Raw genomic sequence first — 19,923 nt, 5'->3', positions numbered from 1 at the left:
GAGTGGCTCCTGGTTGGCCAGTTTTTGTGTGCCTGGAGGATCACAGAGTTACAGAGACAGGCATGTAAGAGGGTCGGGAAACTCCTGTCACCAGTATAATGCTAAACAAGTAAGTCTTGTCCTCTCTCATCATTTTATTGTGAGTCTCGCAGCACTTGGTGTTTTTCTTAAAGTCCCAGCAGCTGGAGTAGGTAGATTGCAAGGCAACCTCAGATTATACTACAGATACATTTCCTGCCTTCACATTTGTGTAGCAAAGATTGAAAATCGGAAACAAGAACACCCCAAAAGCTGGGAAACCAGAAGGCAAAGAAAATGACACAATATTTAAAAAGATGTTTCTGCCAATCTCATGATTCTGGGGGGCCTGACACACTTTTTGAATGCTTCAGGCTGGCAAGACTGTGATTAGAATGGCAAAGTGTGATAGCTGTAATTTATATATTACCTATGTCTTTGCTCTACTTTAAATATCTCATATTGAGTGATCCCTACTCCTCTGTCACAGGGATTAACAATATGTCGGCCAGTGAACACATAACGGTATGCTTACCAGTGAACTCAAATTCTACACGCCGGCTCCCAAAGAAGGGGATGATCTTCCCAGGGAAAGAGGATGTGAAAGTAAAGATCGTCTCTCTGCCAGAAGATGTAACGTCATAAAATGTAACTTCCTCCCCTTCATAATCCAGATAAACCCCAATGTTACTGGGGCTATGAGGTAGGGCCAGAGCAGCCTCAGGGGAGGTGAGGGCCAAGTACTCATTCTCTGTACTCTGCAAAGCCCAGATCCTGTCCTCTGGTGTACGGCTTTTCGCTCCCTCATGTATCACAGACTCTTTGGCAATGCCCAAAACCCAATTACGTTTGTTCCCCACCTCCACTTGCCAGTAACACCTCCCTGAGGTGAAGCCCTTATAGCCCAGCACACAGGCAGCAGGGTAAAACCTGTTCTGTGTCACTAAATTTCCCGTGTCTTGGTATTTCTGTATCACACTCTCATCTGTGGACACGACGGAACAGGGAATCCCCAGGTCTGGATCCGGAGTGGCCTGCACTGCACGAGGGGAGAGAGAGGCAGGAGGAGAGTGTTAAGTACCCAAAGCACCTCCCACCCGCCGATCAGCTCCTCCCCCTCCCTCCCAGTGCCTTCCTCCTGCCACGGATCCATTGTTCAGCGGTGGGCAGGAGGTTCGGGGGGGGGGGGGAAGAGGGAGGAGTGGGGGCAGAAAGAGGCAGGGGAAGGGGGCAGAATGGAGCCGGGCAGGAAGAGATGGGGCAGGGGTGGGTGCTTGGCGGAAGGGGTGGAGTGGGGGTGGGGCCCGGGGCAGAGCAAGGGTCAAGCACCCCCTTGGGAACTGGGGAAGTCGGCACCTCTGTGCAGGCTAAACCACTCCAGTGCTGAGAGTGAGAGAGTCTGAGGCCAGAAGGGACCATCAGGTCATCTAATCTGACCCCCGTATATCACAGGCCACCAACTCCACCCAGCACCCACCTAACCCAACAACCAATATTAGCCCAAAGCCTGACAGCCTACAGCCGACCATGCTATGATGTGCCACAGGCAGAGAAGAGGAGGCACCGAGGGTCACCAGTGCCCGAGGCCCCCGCAATGCAGGGAAATGATTTGGTGAGATACCCCCAGATAATCCTGACACATCACCCGCAGCCACATGCTGCGGAGGAAGGTGAAAAGCCTCCCCCCGAATGCCACTGCCAGCTTGACCTGAGGGAAAATAGCCCTCCAGTGCCTTCCCCAATTCCCCCGTGAAAGACAGACCGGGTACCCCACGAATCACTGGGAAAGAAACTCAGAATAGCTGGTCAGCCAGGGGATGTGCTCCCAGAGTCCTAGAGCCACAGCAGCACCCGTGAGGACCCAGTAAGTGAGGTCAGGCTCAGCAGCATGGCTCCTTGCACCCAGCCCAGGCTAACTTGGGTGCTGAGCCCCAGGGTTCACTCTGCAGTGCAGACAGACCCTTACGGGCAGAGCTCAGCCCTGGGGGAGGCTAGGACCATTTCTCAGGCTCCCCAGTAGCCATGGGCTGGCTGGGGTGGGCCCTGAGTGTCAGTCCTGGGGAGCTGCCTGTTGGCTGAAGCTGAGCAGGAAATTCCCCATGGTCCCCGCCAGGCATCAAGGAGGTATTGTCAGGAGGGTGTGAGAAACTGGGATTTTTTGCAATTTTTTAATGAAGCCTGTATGTGCCTCAGTTTCCCAATATGCAGCATTGTTACCCAGTGGGTGATATGGGAGTGTTTGCTCTCAGGGCAGGCTAAGCTGCCCATGTCACTGTCTGGGGCCTGAGGTCCTCAGCAGACAATGGCAAATCCAATTGCCCGGACATGGAAACATAACGATCAGCAACCCGGAGAGCTACGGCCTTCCCCGCCTCTGTGGCTGAGCTGCATCGCCCCGGCTTGGGAACAAAGGACTAGAGGTGCGGGAGGGGTGAAGCGGAAGTTACATGCTGGCTGCAGGAAGCAGTAGGGGGGCAAAGAAGCGGACTTCCTGGGGGTTTTTGACCCTCGCTCTGCCCCAGGCCCCACCCTCACTCCACCCCTTCTCCCAAGTCTCCACCCTACCCCACCTCTTCCTGCCCCTGCTCCTCCCCCACCTCTTCCTGCCCCTGCTCCTCCCCCTGCCCGAACAGTTGATCATGGTGGGTAGGAGGCACTGGGAGGGAGGGGAAGGAGCTGATTGGCAGGGCCACCAGCGGGTGGGAGGGGAGGAGGGGGAGGATCTGATCCACAGGGCTGCCGGTGGGTGCTGAGCACCCACTATTTTTTTTCCATGGGTGCTCCAGCCCCGGAGCACCTACAGAATCAGCACCTATGGTGGGGGGCACACCTGGGAGTCTGAGAAAGCAGATCAGATGGACAGGGAGACAGAGCTTGAACCACGGGGTTTGCACTGCAGGGCTGGGCACCGGCTCCCCAGGATGGACTATACTGTAACCTTCATTTCTCTGAGCTAACCAAGGTCTTCCTGTGCTGTGGTGCAGAGCAGGGGACTAATAACCGCAGGGGCTTGACAGTGACGGCGGTGGCTGAGTGTCATTGCAGGTGCTTGCAGAGCTGTGCTGCTCCCTGAGATCACAGAGGGCTCCCGCAGGGGTCGGTCTCAGGTGGACGCACTGAACACAGCTCATGTTGTGAGGCAGGAGAGCTGAAGGCCCAGAGGTCCAGCCTAAGGAGTCGGTGAAGCCACGTGGCTTACCCTGGAGGAAGAGGGGGCTGATGTTGGGGGTCTGGCCCATCGAAGGGGCTCCTCCCAGAGACTGTTCCCAAGCGGGGGCTGCAGCACGAATCCTGTGGATCCGTGGCAGAGGGGATCTCGGTCTCCTCCCCCGATCCCTCGCCCTTGCTGGGGGTGCTCCACATCCAGCAACAGAACAGAGCAGGGGAGGCAGCAGACAGAGGACGTTAACAGGGACACCAGCTTCAGCTTTTCATGCATTTCCATGCTGCCCTATTCATCCCTCATCTCCTGGTGGAAAGTCCCCAGCCCCAGAGTACAGCACATGGGGTGAGAACCCCTCCACCCACTTGGACCAGGAGAAAGTAGCGAGCAGCCCTGCTAGAGAGACACTGGGCTCTCTGGTGCACTGGGAATTCAACTTCTCGGTGGCACTGAATGTCCACACCCGAGGGATGTGTAACAGTCATCCAATGCACTACACACATTTTGGGGAGGGAGCATTGTGTAGAGGTTAGAAGCCAGGACTTCTGGGCTCTCTTCCTCACTCTGCTACTGACACGCCGTGTGACCTCAGGCATGTCCCTTCCTCTCTCTGCAGTCCAGCTTCCCTTTTTGTCAAATGGGCATAAAAGATGCCAGGTATTCAGATGCTGTTGTGGGGGGCCAGATAGGTAACTGTGAGATCCGAAGAGAGCCCCTTCCCCAGCTTCCAGTGGTGCTCATGGGACAAGGATGGGGACACAACACGGTTGCAAGTGTGGTGTTCAGTAATCGTGCTCGGTGCATGATGTTTGAATGAAGCCTTCTTTATCCAGGGTTCTGTATCACAGAGCTTCTGCTATGCTCCTCCTTCCTGTCTGGGAAGTCAAACCACTTAAAGAGACAGTTCCCAGTACCACAGGGAGCACCAACCTCCAGGGAGAGACAATACTCCTTGAACTGATGGATAAATTCATGGAAGATAGGATACTAATAACCACTGATGGACCTGTCTTCTGACAGTGGCCAATGCCAGGTGCTTCAGAGGGAACGAACAGAACAGGCGATCATCTTGTGATCCAGCCCCTGTTGCCCATTCCCAGCTTCTGGCAAACAGAGGCTAGGGACACCATCCCGGCCTATCCTGGCTAACAGCCATTCCTGGACCTATCCTCCATGAATTTATCTTGTTCTTTTTTGAACCCTGTTAGTCTTGGCCTTCACAACATCCTCTGGCAAGGAGTTCCACAGGTTGACTGTGCGTTGCGTGAAGAAATACTTCCTTTTGTTTGTTTTAAACCTATCGCCTATTAATTTGAAAAATATGAAAAAAGAAAAGGAGTACTTGTGGCACCTTAGAGACTAACAAATTTATTTGAGCATAAGCTTTCGTGATCTACAGCTCAAAGTGAGCTGTAGCTTATGCTCAAATAAATTTGTTAGTCTCTAAGGTGCCACAAGTACTCCTTTTCTTTTTGCGGATACAGACTAACATGGCTGCTACTCTGAAATTTCATTTGGTGACCCCTAGTTTTTATGTTATGAGAAGAAGTGAACAACACTTCTTTATTTACTTTCTCCACACTCGTCATGATTTTATAGACCTCTATCATATCCCTGCTTAGTCGTCCCTTTTCCAAGCTGAAAAGTCCCAATCTCATTAATCTGTCCTCATATGGCAGCTGTTCCATACCCCTAATAGTTTTTGTTGCCCTTTTCTGAACCTTTTCCAATATATCTTTTTTGAGATGGGGCAACCACATCTGCACGCAGTATTCAAGATGTGGGCGTACCAGGGATTTATATACAGGCAATATGATATTTTCTGTCTTATTATCCATCCCTTTCCTAACGATTCCCAACATTCTGTTTGCTTTTTTGACTGCCGCTGCAGTCCTGATTCTCTGCCTGGTTCAGTACTGGCCTTAGCGTGGTCTCCCCGCAAGGGACCTTCCACCAGCTGGAGATGGTTAGAGCCCAGCACGAGTCCATGCTCCTGACGCTAGGGTGAGAGGGAAGTATAGCACAGGAACTGGTGGGAGACACTTCCTTAACTCTTTATTTCCCAGTTTTCAGAGGTTGAAATATGGGTTCCTTTCATGTTCTGGGAGAGTACAAGGCACTGATGGTCAACCTGCACTCTGTGTTAATGATGTTTTCCAGTAGTGAAGCTTGTCTTTCCTATAAAAAATAAAAATAGAGCAAATTTCTAGTCCTTATAATTGCCGAGAGAAGCAGAAAAATGTGACCTGAATGTGCCCTAAAGGCTGATTATTGGACCTAAAAAATGTACCCTACTTTCCAATTGTAAATAGTATGTGCACGTTCATATATCACAAAATGGGAATGGGCGATGGGCTGGATGATTCCCTGTTCTGTTCATTCCCTCTGGGGCACCTGGCATTGGCCACTGTCGGAAGACAGGATACTAGGCTAGATGGACCTTTGGTCTGACCCAGTCTGGCCATTATGATATAATGGTTCCTTCTAACCTTGGAATCCATAGCTCTGTATTGGTGGAAACCTCTCTTGTTTGAATTCAGAAGTGTCTTCTAAAAAATTAATCCGGAGATTTTAATTAATAATTGTCGTAGGAAAATATCCTTATGAAAACTTACCCTCTTTCTCTGCCTTGGAGATCAGAAAGTTCAGTTGATAGGGCAGGGTCTCTAGAGCAAGAAAAGATCAGAGGAGAGGTGATTTGCCCCTTTCTTGTAGGAAAATAGCCTCATGAAAATGGGGCTGGATTCACAAAGAAACTTAGGCAAGCTGACGCTTAGCATCACAACACCCAACGCTTAGGCACCTAGAAAGTCACTGTGATTCACAAAGCCAGATCAGGCTCCCAGGCAATCTGCACCATAAATGGGGAGAGAGATGCGCCTTGGAATGAGCTTCATAAAAGCCAGCATGCTAGGCGACTCCCTGCTTACGCCAGCCAGTGGGAAATGCCAAGGTGCGGGGGTGTGCTAAGCCCTGGCCCCCTCAGGGAGTTCGGCGACCGAATCTGGGCAGCACCGTAGGCGCCTCCCTCGGCGTGGGATTCTCAGCTGCGAGCCCTCTCTTGATGACCGGCACCTGTGCCATTTTTTTTGACAAGAAGGCTGGCGGGGGAAGGAAACCCACCTCGCTCGTAACTTTTAGCCCTGTGGTTAGAGCACTCAGCTGGCCTTTGGGAGACCCCTGGTTCAAGTCAAGCCTGTGCCGCAGAGGGAGCAGGGATTTGAAATGGGATCTACCACCTCTCAAGTGCCCTAATCTCTGGGCTGCAGGATTGTCTGATACTGGGTGCCCACATGCTCTCCTGTGGGAGAGGTTCCACTGGGGATAATCAATAATTCATTGGGCCAGAGGCAGAGAGAAATCATGAGAACGTCCCAGGTGGTTAGAGCACGCTCTTGGGAGGGATGCCCAGAAGCCTGTCCTGCTGCTCAATTATTTATACACAGTGGATCAGATTCAAAAGGGGCAACAGAGAGGCCTATATCAGACCCCTGTTGGAATCCCTTCTTCCCCTCAGGGGGACAGAGGATTGGAACTGGGGATCTCCCACATCCCAGGTCAGTACCCTAATCACAGAGCTATACATTATAAGTGAGATCCTCTTTCCCTAGAGCCTGCTTCTTTTGGGTAAGTTCACATATAGGGCCCGAGTCAGTAAGCGTGCTCAGAGCAGGCATTTGAGATTGTGGCCCTGTAGGTGAGTTAGGAGGAGGAGCCCCTTTCTTTCCCCAGTGCGTGTAGCTCTCTGGGGCTTAGCTGTCTTGGTAGCTGGACTGGAACTGCAGTGCACATGCACAGAGGCAGAAACATAGGTGCCTAGGGGACTTTTACCGCAAAAAAAGAGGTGATGAGTAATTTTAGGCACCTACAAGGTTTGGTTGCAGCTGAGTGGGGGTCTTTGTGAATCCCAGTGTGGTCTGATTCTGGGACTGAGGTGCCTAAAATGGCAAGTAGACCCCCTCACCCCAAGTCCTTTTGTGAATCTAGCCCATACCCTTTCTCTCTGCATTTGAGCTCAGTTCATAGGGCCGGGTCTCAAGAGAAAGGAAGGATTGGAAGAGAGGTGATTTCATGTTGTCTTGACTCTGGTGACATTTCTACCGTTAATTAATGTAACCGTGATTGAGAGAGACAAGCTTTGGAGCTTACTCAGAGCTCTTCTTCAGGTCTGTGTAGCTCAAAAGCTTGTCTCTGTCACCAACAGGAGTTGGTCCAATAAAAGCTATGACCTCCCCCACCCTGTCTAATATCCTGGGGCTGACATGGCTGTCGCAGCACGGCATGGAACCGTGCTGTAATTCTGAGAGACAGCCCAAAGGAAAAGACCACAGAACGAGAGGCAGATTGGAATGGGGAGACCTTTCCAGTGAGACCAAACTAAAGTGAAATCATCGTCCAAAATATATCGTCCATCTCCTGCCTTACTCCAACGATCTCAAAGCACTCGGTGGCATTCACTAATTAGCACAACAAGGTAGGTTGGCCATTATTTCCTCCTTTTTCAAGATGGAGGAACTTGAGGTACAGAGTCTGGGATTTTCAAAAGGGCTGAGGCCACGTGGTGGCCAACTCCCATTGACAGTCAGAGAGAGATGGGGCCTAAATCCCTTAGGTCCCTTGGAAAATCCCAGCCATGGAGGTGAAATTCAACATTTTCTAAAACATCTGGCAATTGTGTGTCTCTGAAATGCTGAGTGGCCAATTTTGACACCCATGGTTGGGTCTGAGACAATCCAAGTGGAGGCCTGGCAAACTGGCATCAGCCCTGAGCCCTCCCCATCCCACCCACAGACGTCTAGCTGTGACGAGCTGAGAACTAATAGGCCAGAGTCCATCTCCTTCCACAGTCAGAGGCACATCTCGATGTGCCATCGCCATATCATGAGCCCAAATAACTGTTAAGTTACCTCTGAATTTCTTCAGAGCCTCCTGTAGACAAACATTTCTTTGGGAAGAGACGCCAACTCTCTCGCTCACATCCTGTGACACAGCCATTGGTTTCTCGAACTTCACCTTCTCACACCTGGGGGGAGGGGAAGGGGGAAACACCCTAAATCTTTTCTTTCTTGAGAATGAGCTACCTGAGGCTGCTCTCTTGTGGGCTCAATGAGAGCCTCTAACTCCCACTGGTGAGACAATTCATCTCCTCACTGGCGTTTTTAAATGCCTAGCTCCTCCAATGGGAGTTAAAGAGAGTAAGGGGTCCACAGGCTGCCCCTCAGAGAGAAGGGCCTAATCTCATGGGAAAGGATGCTCCAGTGGTTAAGGGGTTGCTGTAGGACTCTGGAAACCTATGTTCCACTCCCTGCTCTGCCACAGCCTCCCTGCATGACCTTGGGCAAGTCACTTAAGGCTTGATTTTTAAAGGTGCCTCCTGGGATTTTCAAAAGCACCTAACCAAGTCAGGCTCCCAACTGCCACTGATCACAATGGGAGGTGCCTAACTCGCTTAGCTGCTTTGGAAAACCCCACCAAGTGCCTAGCTACGTCTCAGGTGACTAAATGCCCTGCAAAATCTGACCCTGGGGGGAAAGTCCCCTTCTAGCACCACGACGCGTGAGGGGGAGTGGGAAGGAGTCACGTACCTGCTCCAGGTGCTTTTGATGTCCTAGAAAAGAGAAAGAGTTCAGTCCCAAGTGCCACAAGATGCGGATCGCTTCTGCTCTGCAGGGGACTTGCTTTGCCATCCCTAGTTGAGCTCGAGATGCAGTTCTCTGCAGTTAGCAACTTCAAAAGTCCATTCACAGATTTCGATGGAATGGGACCCCTAAGCACACACCATGACTGTGGGTTTTCTCCTTCTAAATTCTGTGGCATTTGCTCGAACAGACTGATCAGACGCATGAATCCTTGACTGCCACATGCAACTGCTGTGTCCAGAGCGTTTGCCTTTCTCCATGTATGCAATTCTGCTCAGCAGTTCTGGAAGCTGGATTCATTCTCATTTCTTAATAGGCCCTGCAAAGAACTTTGTTTTCCTAATCTCTCACTTCCTAGAAAGTGGAGTTGTGCCTTTTATTGCTTTCATATCGTTAGGGACCTTCATTTTCAGTTTTTATTTTAGTTAATTTTTCCTGGGATTTTACCAGTGTTTATTACCACAATAAAAACAGGTGCAAATCAGTGCAGAAAACTATTAAGTTTTCTGGTTAAATATCGGGGTTTGTTTTGGTGGATGGAAAGACAGGGAGAAAAAGTATTCAGTAGATGAATGCTTTGAATTCTGTTCATCCCTGTGGTTTGCTGCAGAACTAAAACAGAACTCAAAGCACAAGGGCCCCCCTGAGTTTAAGAAAACAATATATCTGAAATCCCCAAATAAAACGTTTCATTTGAACAAACAGGTTACTGGTGTAGAATCATAGAATATCAGGGTTGGAAGGGACCTCAGGAGGTCATCTAGTCCAAGCCCCTGCTCAAAGCAGGGCCACTCCCCAGCTAAATCATCGCAGCCAGGGCTTTGTCAAGCCTGACCCTAAAAGCCTCTAAGGAAGAAGATTCCACCACCTCCCTAGGTAACCCATTCCAGTGCTTCACCACCCTTCTACTGAAAAAGTTTTTCCTAATATCCAACCTAAACTTCCCCCACTGCAACTTCAGACCATTACTCCTTGTTCTGGCATCTGGTTACCACTGAGAACAGTCTAGATCCATCCTCTTTGGAACCCCCTTTCAGGTAATTGAAAGCAGCTATCAAAAAATCCTCCCCCATTCTGCTCTTCTGCAGACTAAGCAATCCCAGTTCCCTCAGCCTCTTCTCATAAGTCATGTGCTCCAGCCCCCTAATCATTTTTGTAGCCCTCCGCTGGACTCTTTCCAATTTTTCCACATCCTTCTTGTAGCGGGGGGCCCAAAACTGGACACGGTACTCCAAGTGAGGTCTCACCAATGCCGAATAGATGGGAATGATCACGTCCCTCAATCTGCTGGCAATGCCCCTACTTATATAGCCCAAAATGCTGTTGGACTTCTTCACAACAAGGGCAGATTGTTGACTCATATCCAGCTTCTCGTCCACTGTCACCCCTAGGTCCTTTTCTGCAGAGCTGCTGCCTAGCCATTCGGTCCCTAGTTTGTAGCAGTGCATGGGATTCTTCTGTCCTAAGTGCACTTGTCCTTGTTGAACCTCATCAGATTTCTTTTGGCCCAATCCTCCAATTTGTCTAGGTCCCTCTGTATCCTATCCCTACCCTCCAGCATATCTACCCCTCCTCCCAGTTTAGTGTCATCTGCAGGTGCAATTGCTGAGGGTGCAATCCACACCATCCTCCAGATCATTAATGAAGATATTGAACAAAACCGGCCCCAGGACTGACCCTTGGGGCACTCTGCTTGACACTGGCTGCCAACTAGATATGGAGCCATCGATCACTACCTGTTGAGCCCGACAATCTAGTCAGCTTTCTATCCACCTTATAGTCCATTCATCCAGCCCATACTTCTTTAACTTGCTGGCAAAAATGCTGTGGGAGACCATATCAAAAGCTTTGCTTAGAACGATTAATCTATAAATATTCACCTTCGATAACTGGGCCGCACCATTTGCAGCGCATATGCTCAACTTCATCCTTTTCTCCTGTTGTTGTTTCTTTAACCCTTTTGAATACTTCCTTGTGTTCTGAAATGTATTCTGATGTAGATTTTCATTTTCTTCCCATTTTAGTGCGTCAAATCTTTAACCCATTGTCTACTAACAGTTTGAAATGTGTACTTGGTGGGTGTGTGATTTATCAGTAGGTTCAGACGCACACGCACTTCAGAGCTTGCGTGCGTGCCTGTTGGTTTATTGTGTGCATCTGCTAGAACAATACGCTCTTTCTTCAGCAGGCAGCTTTGCATATACACACAGACTAATGTATTATCGGAATACAGAGATCTCATGCAATGTATTGTATTTTCTTAATAAAACAAGTTTTTTGTATATATTTGAATGATAAAAAAGTAGGATGAAAATCAGAAAAACCTCAATAATACTTTTTTGTAAAACCCAGAAATTTTTTGGTAAAAATTGGTTTAAACTGAAAATGAAGGGGCTTACACAGGATGTCTCAAAAAGGCCTGAACCATCTGCCTTTAAAACAGCAAAACTGTTTCCACATTGGAAATATTAGAAATGTCACATTTTGTTTTCCCTCACTTCGCTAAAGGACACACTGACAGTCTCCATTGTGGAGTAGGACCTCTCCAAGAACTTAATAAACTCCAAAGCTAATCAATCAGAATCTCTCCCTTCCCTGGGCAGGGATCTGGGTGTCTCTAACTGTCTCACCTGCAGGAATTCACTTGTTGGCTGCTGACACTTCTCTTCTATCTCACTGATCAAGTCACCGAGACGGGAAATCTTTTCAGACAGTTTGGTGACATTTTCATCCTGTATCTTCACAATTTCCTTGTCCAGCTCTTCCAGTTGGGCCAGCAGGAGTCGCTCTTGCTCATCCAGGAACTGCCGCAGTTGCTCAAATTCAGACATGATCTTCTGCCTCTCAGCTTCTATCTTTCCCTATAATGAAGGGACACAAACAGGAAAGGACAGATCAAGGACAAGGGTTGCCAGATGTCCAGTTTTCAACTGGGAAGTCCAGTCAAAAGGGAAACCTGGCAGTGTCCGGTCAGCACTGCTGACTGGACATGAGAAGTCCGGTTACCCACAGTAACTGGCTTCCACCACCAGAGGGCGAGAAGAGCAGCAGCTGCTGCTGGAGCCTGGAGGAGCACTCAGGGATGGCTCCATGGGGGGGAGAAAAGTACCGGCATCTCCCCCATCCTGCTCCAATCACCCCTCCACCCCTGGAGCGTGGCTCTCCCCCTCCCACCCTGCCCCAGTCACCTCCACCACACCCCTAGAGCTCTGCTCAGCTGGCAGGGGGAGGGAGGTGGAGAGAGCAGCAAGCGACAGTGGGAGAGGGACAGAGGAGTGGGGGGCGGGGCCTCGAGGGAAAGTGGCGGCAGGGCACAGGGCAGGTTCCAGTGCTCAGCATCCGGTTTTCACAAATGAGAAAGTTGGACATCCCAGACTCTCCCCATGTCCCTGATAGGAACAGTTCTTAGAGCCCTCTTTTCATATCAACCTACTACAAACACATGGTTGAGATTTCAGGAGAATATGCCTGACAGTCTCTCAGCTGGCCTGAATGAACAGCATGTTCTGAAGTGCCTTCGGGACGTATGCCTCCAGTTCCCATTTTCAAAAGGTCACTTTGGATGCTAAGGAGCCTAAGTTTCTTTGAAAGTGACTTTTGAAAATAGGACAGCTCTCCCTGCGTTTTAAGCCCCTAAATATCTTTGAGAATCTGGCCCTTAACCACTTGCAAAATTGTTAACCCTAGGCTCCGAAATCACTTAGGCACTTCTGAAAATGGCACCCAATCTCTCTAAAATGATGAGTTTTCAGGTCTGAGTGGCTTAGTATATTCTGTTGATCATCTAGAATCTTCCAATAGCAGAAAGGTTGGAAGGGGGGAGGTCTGACTCAGAATCAGAAATACATTGGCAGAGAGTTGTGGAGAAGACTGAAGAAGGAAAGGGTTCTGCTGGTTATCCACATAAAACACCAGTTACAAAACACACCATGCAAAATGCTTCTTCTCCAGCTTTTGCATGTTTCATCTGGCATTCTGTTAATTACACTGTCCCAGAGGAAACCAGTTGTGCCTGGTGGAGATTCAGGAGGAAGATTTCTGAGATACAAAACAGCTACTGGGTGCCTAAGTCCTACTGACAGTCCATGTGAATTAGGCCCCTAATCACCATACGTGCCTTTGAAAATCTCCCCTGAGATCAGTGTTTGTAGCTGGATGTGTGGGGAATAAGATCAGTGCTTTGAGTTGAAACTGGAAGCCAGTGGAGGAATCAGCCCAGAGGGATGATAAACAAAGATAAACATGATCACACCCTGCAAGGGTGTCTCAACAAGAGACAAAGTGCTTGAGGTTATCAAGATGATGTTTAAAAAAAAACGTGAACGATACAGAGCAGAACAGTGGTTCTCAAACTTTTTTACTGGCAACCCCTTTCACATAGCAAGCCTCTGAGTGTGACCCCCCCTAATAAATTAAAAACACTTTTGAATATTTTTAACACCATTATTAATGCTGGAGGAAAAGCGGGGTTTGGGGTGGAGGTTGACAGCTCACGACCCCCCATGTAATAACCATGCGACCCCCTGAGGGGTCCCGACCCCCAGTTTGAGAACCCCTGGAGTAGACGTTTCTGGATACCAGGGAATAATGTACGGATTATCAAGAGGAGCGAAGTTAGGTTTCAGATCGAGAGGCGTAAGGAATCCATACTCTGCAATATCCCCGATTGGGGGTAAGAGGTTAAGGGGTCAAAGTACAGACACTGAGACATGAGGGTACGTTGTTCATAGAATAGCTATGTTCAGGTGTGGTGTATAATGGGTGGACACAATCATGAGGATGGATTGACCCTCATTTTGTGAGATTTAACGTTCAGTGAGTTTATGGTTCCAGTTCATATGGTCCAACGGACAAAGTCTCTCGGTCCCCAATACATCACAGCTAACCCTGATCTGAGCTTGACCTTGCTCCCAGTTAGCACATTTTATCTCAGTTTAACTGGACAAGGTGAACCCTACACACCACACTAGGGTCAAATTAAACTAGGTTCAAAATGTTTGCCTGTGAGGGCCTTGCACCAGAACAAAGACATTACATTCAAAAGTGATTTGAGGTACATCTGTACTACACAAATGTTGTGGTGGTGTGTAGAGGACGTACACTATATGCACCCACTAACATGGGCATAAATAGCAGTGTAAATGGCGAGGCATGGCTTAAGCAAGTAGAGTCGCAATATGCCTGAACCCTCTGGGTATAAACCCTACACACAGGGCTCTATACACCCCCAAGCAGGGCCTCCCCCATCTACACTGAGTGTCCCGCTGCGTCCCCAGTGCCAGAGCCTTTCCCCACCACAGGAAAAGGCTCCAGGGAGTGGAGGAAGGCTCCGGCCGCTCCGCTGCCTCCCCCTGCTGGAGTCTTTTATTCACACATGTAGCTACACATGACAGTGTGGACACAGCCTGTTTCTCACTGTGCTGTGTAGCTACACATACCCTACAGGATGCCCCCAGCGGTGTGCCGTGTAGGTGTAGCCATAGCTAAATCAAAGCAGTGCTGTGTGTAGACAAGGGCTGACACTCTCCCCACAGAGAGAAATATCACCCCTGACTGATGTAACTTCTGGACCATAACAATGGGGACCTACCAGATATTCCTGGCTTTGCGTCTCTGCATCCTGTTTCCACTCCAGAAGTTCTCCTCTCTCTTGCTTCAGTGTGTTCAACTGGGTTTGAATTTGTTCCTGAGGCAAGAAAAACAATGTTGGGGGTGGAGGGGAAGGTCAACCTGCTAAGGAGTCTGTCCTCTGTGCAATTTATATACATTGCAGTGCTGATTTCATTATCTGAAGCTGGGATTTTCAAAGAAGTCTCATGAAGTTGGGTTCTCAACTACCATTGATTTTCCATCTCCCTCTCAAGTTGCTCTAGGACGGTGCTCATGGCAATGTCACAATTGACTCTTGAGAGGTGGGAGACTCAAATCTCTTCTCCTCACCAGGCAGAGGGAGAACTTGAACTGGAGTCTTCCACATACAAGGTGAGTGCCCTACCCCCAGGCTAATGGTTATGAAGAAAGTCTTCAACCTAGGGGTGACAGTGGACGAGAAGCTGGATATGAGTCAGCAGTGTGCCCTTGTTGCCAAGAAGGCCAATGGCATTTTGGGATGTATAAGTAGGGGCATAGCGAGCAGATCGAGGGACGTGATCGTTCCCCTCTATTCGACATTGGTGAGGCCTCATCTGGAGAAGTGTGTCCAGTTTTGGGCCCCACACTACAAGAAGGATGTGGATAAATTGGAGAGAGTCCAGCGAAGGGCAACAAAAATGATTAGGGGTCTGGAACACGTGACTTATGAGGAGAGGCTGAGGGAACTGGGACTGTTTAGTCTGCAGAAGAGAAGAATGAGGGGGGATTTGATAGCTGCTTTCAACTACCTGAGAGGTGGTTCCAGAGAGGAAGGTTCTAGACTATTCTCAGTGGTAGAAGAGGATAGGACAAGGAGTAATGGTCTCAATTGCAGTGGGAGAGGTTTAGGTTGGATATTAAGAAAAACTTTTTCACTAGGAGGGTGGTCAAACACTGGAATGCGTTACCTAGGGAGGTGGTAGAATCTCCTTCCTTAGAAGTTTTTAAGGTCAGGCTTGACAAAGCCCTGGCTGGGATGATTTAATTGGGGATTGGTCCTGCTTTGAGCAGGGGGTTGGACTAGATGACCTCCTGAGGTCCCTTCCAACCCTGATATTCTAGGATTCTATGATTCTTCCCCGGCCACGTTGTGCGGAGCAACACAGGTGCAGAACTCCATCTTGCATGAAACAGCTTCGGTAGCTAAGCCACTCGACTCCAGGAGAGGGGTTCCCAGGTGTGGATCAGAGACAGGCCCATTCCTACACCAAACTCTGGGGGAGTTGGGGCTTAGGACACACCCCTCTCGTCAGTATCTCCGGAGGGCTAGTCTCCCCAGCTAGCATGCTGGCTTTTGTGGATGCCTCTCTCCCCCCAAATGCCTAATTCAGGATTTGTTGTTCCAAACTGTACCAGATGACTGGAGGATAGCTGATGGAAAGCCAACTTTTTTAAAAAGGCTCCAGAGGAAATCCTGGCAATTACAGGCTGGCAACCGTAAGGGCTTGTCTGATTGTCAGATGCTGGGACTGGGCAACAGGGAATTAATCCTTTGGTAACTGCCGGGTTCTGTTCATTCCCTCTGGGGCACCTGGCATTGGCCACTGTTGGAAGACAAGATACTGGGCTACATGGACCACTGGTCTGACTCAGTGCAGCCATTCTTATGTCCTTAGTGGTTTTCTAGGTGTCTAAAAGTTAGGCATTGCAGTGCTGAGCATCACAACACCCAAGTGCATTTGGGGATTCGGGCCTAAATCTCCTTTGCAAATGGGACTTCGGCTCTAAAGTCAGTTGGTGCTCTTGAAAATGTGCTCGAAGGATCTTATTCTGTAATTCCCGGGGGGTGAGGTGTTGCAGAGCCACAGAGAGGATTTAAAAGCACAGCTCCCGTTCATTTCATGGCAGCTGGGCATCTCAGGCCCCATTCTCAGCCCTGCTTACTTTCCTTCTATGCTGTATATGTCATGCTGCCAGGGAAGAGAGAGGCCTTTGGGGGCACCAGACCTAATATAGAGACCTAGGGACTCTGTCTAGAACAGCCCTTTGCATCCAGTGAATCCTCCAAGTGCTGCAGGGCAAAGGGTTGAAGTCGTATCCATTTTGCAGCAGTGTAGGGTAGGGTGCCCTGCTCCCATGCAATGACAGAGAAAACTATATGAAGAAAGCTGGACATCAGAGAGTTAAAGCTGAGCAACTTAAAGGGAAGGGAGTTTTGGTAAGAATGTTTAACGCACTTTTAAAAAAAATAGTACATTAAACTCCGGTGCCTAATGAACTCTTGGGAGAAAGAGACTCCTGGTTAAAAATCCAACACACTCACAAGGTGCATAAATATTGTGCTCGATTGTTCGGCATGGGGGAAAGGGCTTGTTCAACATGGTCCTGGGAATCAGCCATTTTCTTCCTTTAATCTTATTGTGGCACTACTAGAGCCCACTTCGTCCTTACAGCTAGCGTGGCGTACAGCACAGCGGATTCTGCCCCGAGGGGATTGCTCTGTCCAACAGGCTTTTTAAGGTTCCAATCCACTTGGGCTTCATGGGCCCTAGAATGTTGCAAAACTTCAAAGGTTGTATGGGCAGGACATGAGCCACTGGTTCAGGGAGGCTAACCCCCAGTCCAGCCCCTTCTGCCAGAGGCCCCCCCAGACCAGCCATGGGGGAAGAGCTGCAGATCCCCGGCAGGAAGCAAGAGGGAGTCTGGGGGTGGATGGGGCCACGCAGGGCTGTGCCTCCCCTGGCCCGTCATACCCGTCGCCCATGATTTCTGCTTCAGGAGCAGCGAAGTGACCATCCTTCAGCAAACCCGGGAAAACGGGAATTCATCATCCTGGTTTTTCCTTGAGGAAAAAGTTACGCAGATTAACCTTTGTTTCTTAAACAGAAATCTTTCAGGGCACCTTCTGCGACAGAAAGTAGCAGAGAACAAACTCCTTGAGAACACTGCTGACCATGTGTTATTTTCCTGTGGCTCGCCTGAAAGCAGCGGTCATCAGCTGTGAAATGCTCAAGCTGGGGCGCTACGCCTCCAGTCTGCAGCTGTGCTGAGATGTTGGTAATGTGACGGTAGAGAACTGCATGACAGGAGTGATGAGAGGCAGTGTGGTCTAGTGGCTAGGGTACTAGGATGGGCATGGGGAGGCCAGGGTTTAATTCCTGGCTCTCCTACTGAGCTGCTTTGTGAGCTTGGTTAAGTCACTGCTGCTTCTGTGCCTCTGTTTCCCTCCCACTCCTTTGATTTGTCTCCGAGCATGCCCACCAGATCAGGCCCCGTAGAGGAGAGAAGCAGAATGCCTGGTTTTCCCCAGCTCATGGATTGCTCTGGGTGTGGCCAGGACACAGGCAGCCAGATGCCATGGGGGGCAGCTGTGCACATGCCCAGAGACAGAAACACAGGCACTGAAAGAAGCTGTACCCTGAATACACAGGCACTGAGTGAGTCTGGGCTCCTCCATAATGACAGGTTTCAGAGTAGCAGCCGTGTTAGTCTGTATTCGCAAAAAGAAAAGGAGTACTTGTGGCACCTTAGAGACTAACCAATTTATTTGAGCATAAGCTTTCGTGAGCTGCAGCTCACTTCATCGGATGCATAAAAGTGGATTATCATACACATTGTAAGGAGAGTGATCACTTTAGATAAGCTATTACCAGCAGGAGAGTGGGGTGGGGAGAGAAAACCTTTTGAAGTGATAAACACCCATTTTTTCATGCTCTGTGTGTATAAAAACATCCTCACTGCATTTTCCACTTTTATGCATCCGATGAAGTGAGCTGTAGCTCACGAAAGCTTATGCTCAAATAAATTGGTTAGTCTCTAAGGTGCCACAAGTACTCCTTTTCTTTTTGGGCTCCTACAGGAATTCTGGGGATTGCAGTGGAGCCGAAAACTGGCATTTAGGTGCCTAAACTCCAGATTTATCCACTTAAATCTGGGGTATAGACATCTTAAGTACCTTTCAGAATCCCCAGCCTTTGTCTATCTTGACTGTTTACATCAGTGGTCCCCAAACTGGAGCATGGAGGAACATTTGAGGGAGCATGGCAGGGCCAAGACCAGCCCCCACAAGGGGCAGGAAGGGAGTGCCACTCAGATCTGCTATGGCCCCCTTGGCCCTGGCTCCTACCCCAGCTCCACTCCCAGCCCCAGTCTTGACCCTGGCTCTGCTCCCAAACCCAGTTTGAGCCCCCGACTCCCAGCAGCCCCACTTCCAACCCCAAGACACCCCCACAGCTGTGGCCCCAGCCTCTGACTGTGGCCCCACTCACAGCTCCTAACCGCAGCTGCGGGTGGGGAGCCATAGCCAGGGTAAGGGAGAGCCTGAGGGGAAAAATTTGGGGACCACTGGTTTAGACTGTCTGTGTGTTTGTACAGAGCCTCGCACAACAAGGGCCCTGATCTTGGTGCCTTTAGAAGCTATTGTAATAAAAATTGCAAACATGCCCAAACCGAAGTAATTACCCTGCACAGCAGATTCCTACCTTGTAGGCCTGGGCAGCCTCCTCTGTGGGGACCACCCTGTGAATACGGTGAGCCTGGGACTCTCTGCAGATTACACAGATGAGCATTTGGTGCTGGTTACAGAAGAGTTTGAAAGGCTCCTGGTGCACCTTGCACCAACTTCTCCTGCTGCTGTTTGGAAACTCAGCTGCTTGGCTATTTCTACAAAGTTCCCCAGTTGTCTGTTCGGCCTGAGGGTCCTCTGGGGAAAGGTCTCTCTGCACTGAGGACAGGAGACAGCTGTATCCGATCCCTCCCAGCACTGGGCGATGCAGGCTTGGCAGAAACTGTGCCCGCAATCTAAAAACACGGGATCCTTATAAAAACTCAGACAGATGGAGCAAGTTGCTTCATCTCGGAAGCTTTTCAGAGGATTCACTGCAGCCATGGCTCCCTGCAGACAGTGTCACAGGGATCTGAGATGTGGCTTAACCCCAACTGGGCGTTTTTCACGTGGCTTCTTTGGGGGCTTTTTTGGCTGCTTTTTTTTTTTTTTTAAATGTCCTGCCGGAGAACATGATTGGCTCCCTGTTGCCCAATCCCTCTCCCAACACCCAAAGCAAGGAGAGGGGAAGAAACCAGGACTCTGAGACTGACAGTGCCCAGGGCCAATGGGGGAGAGGCCAGTGCGACAGGTCAGCCCGATAGGGCATTACAGATGAAGGAGGGAACCTGGAATCCAGCTCAGTCAGCTGTGGGTTGGGTTCGTCTTCCCTAAGTGAGGTCCTCGGGGTGAGAGTGTTGCATGCATGCGTGTGTGTGTGTCCATGCCCTGCAGTGCCTACTCTCTCCCCACCGCCTGCCTCCTGCCTGGACTGCTCGGGGGGTTGGGTGAGCTGATAACAGTGGGCTGTGGTCAGTGATCTTTCTGTTGGTGCATTTCTGGTGGTGGTGTTGCACCTGCACGGGGGAGGGAGGACGCAGGCAGTGGGTGACAGGGGGTTGCAAAGCTGGGGGGGGCTGCAGCATAGCTTGGGCCAAGTTGGGGCCGGGGAGGACTGGGGAGTGGCCAGGCTGGGTTTGGGGGTTGTG

General features: G+C 49.8%; 1 pseudogene; it reads right to left on the bottom strand.

Moving 5' to 3' along the window:
- Nucleotides 1–378: 378 nt before the first annotated feature.
- On the bottom strand, nucleotides 379–19,289 carry LOC142069075 (zinc finger protein RFP-like; annotated as a pseudogene).
- Nucleotides 19,290–19,923: the final 634 nt, after the last annotated feature.

This window comes from Caretta caretta, chromosome 14, assembly GCF_965140235.1.
Source record: "Caretta caretta isolate rCarCar2 chromosome 14, rCarCar1.hap1, whole genome shotgun sequence".
Classification (NCBI taxonomy): Eukaryota; Metazoa; Chordata; order Testudines; family Cheloniidae; genus Caretta; species Caretta caretta.
Note: the sequence above shows the minus strand (reverse complement) of the source record. Positions and strands in the feature narration are given on the sequence as shown.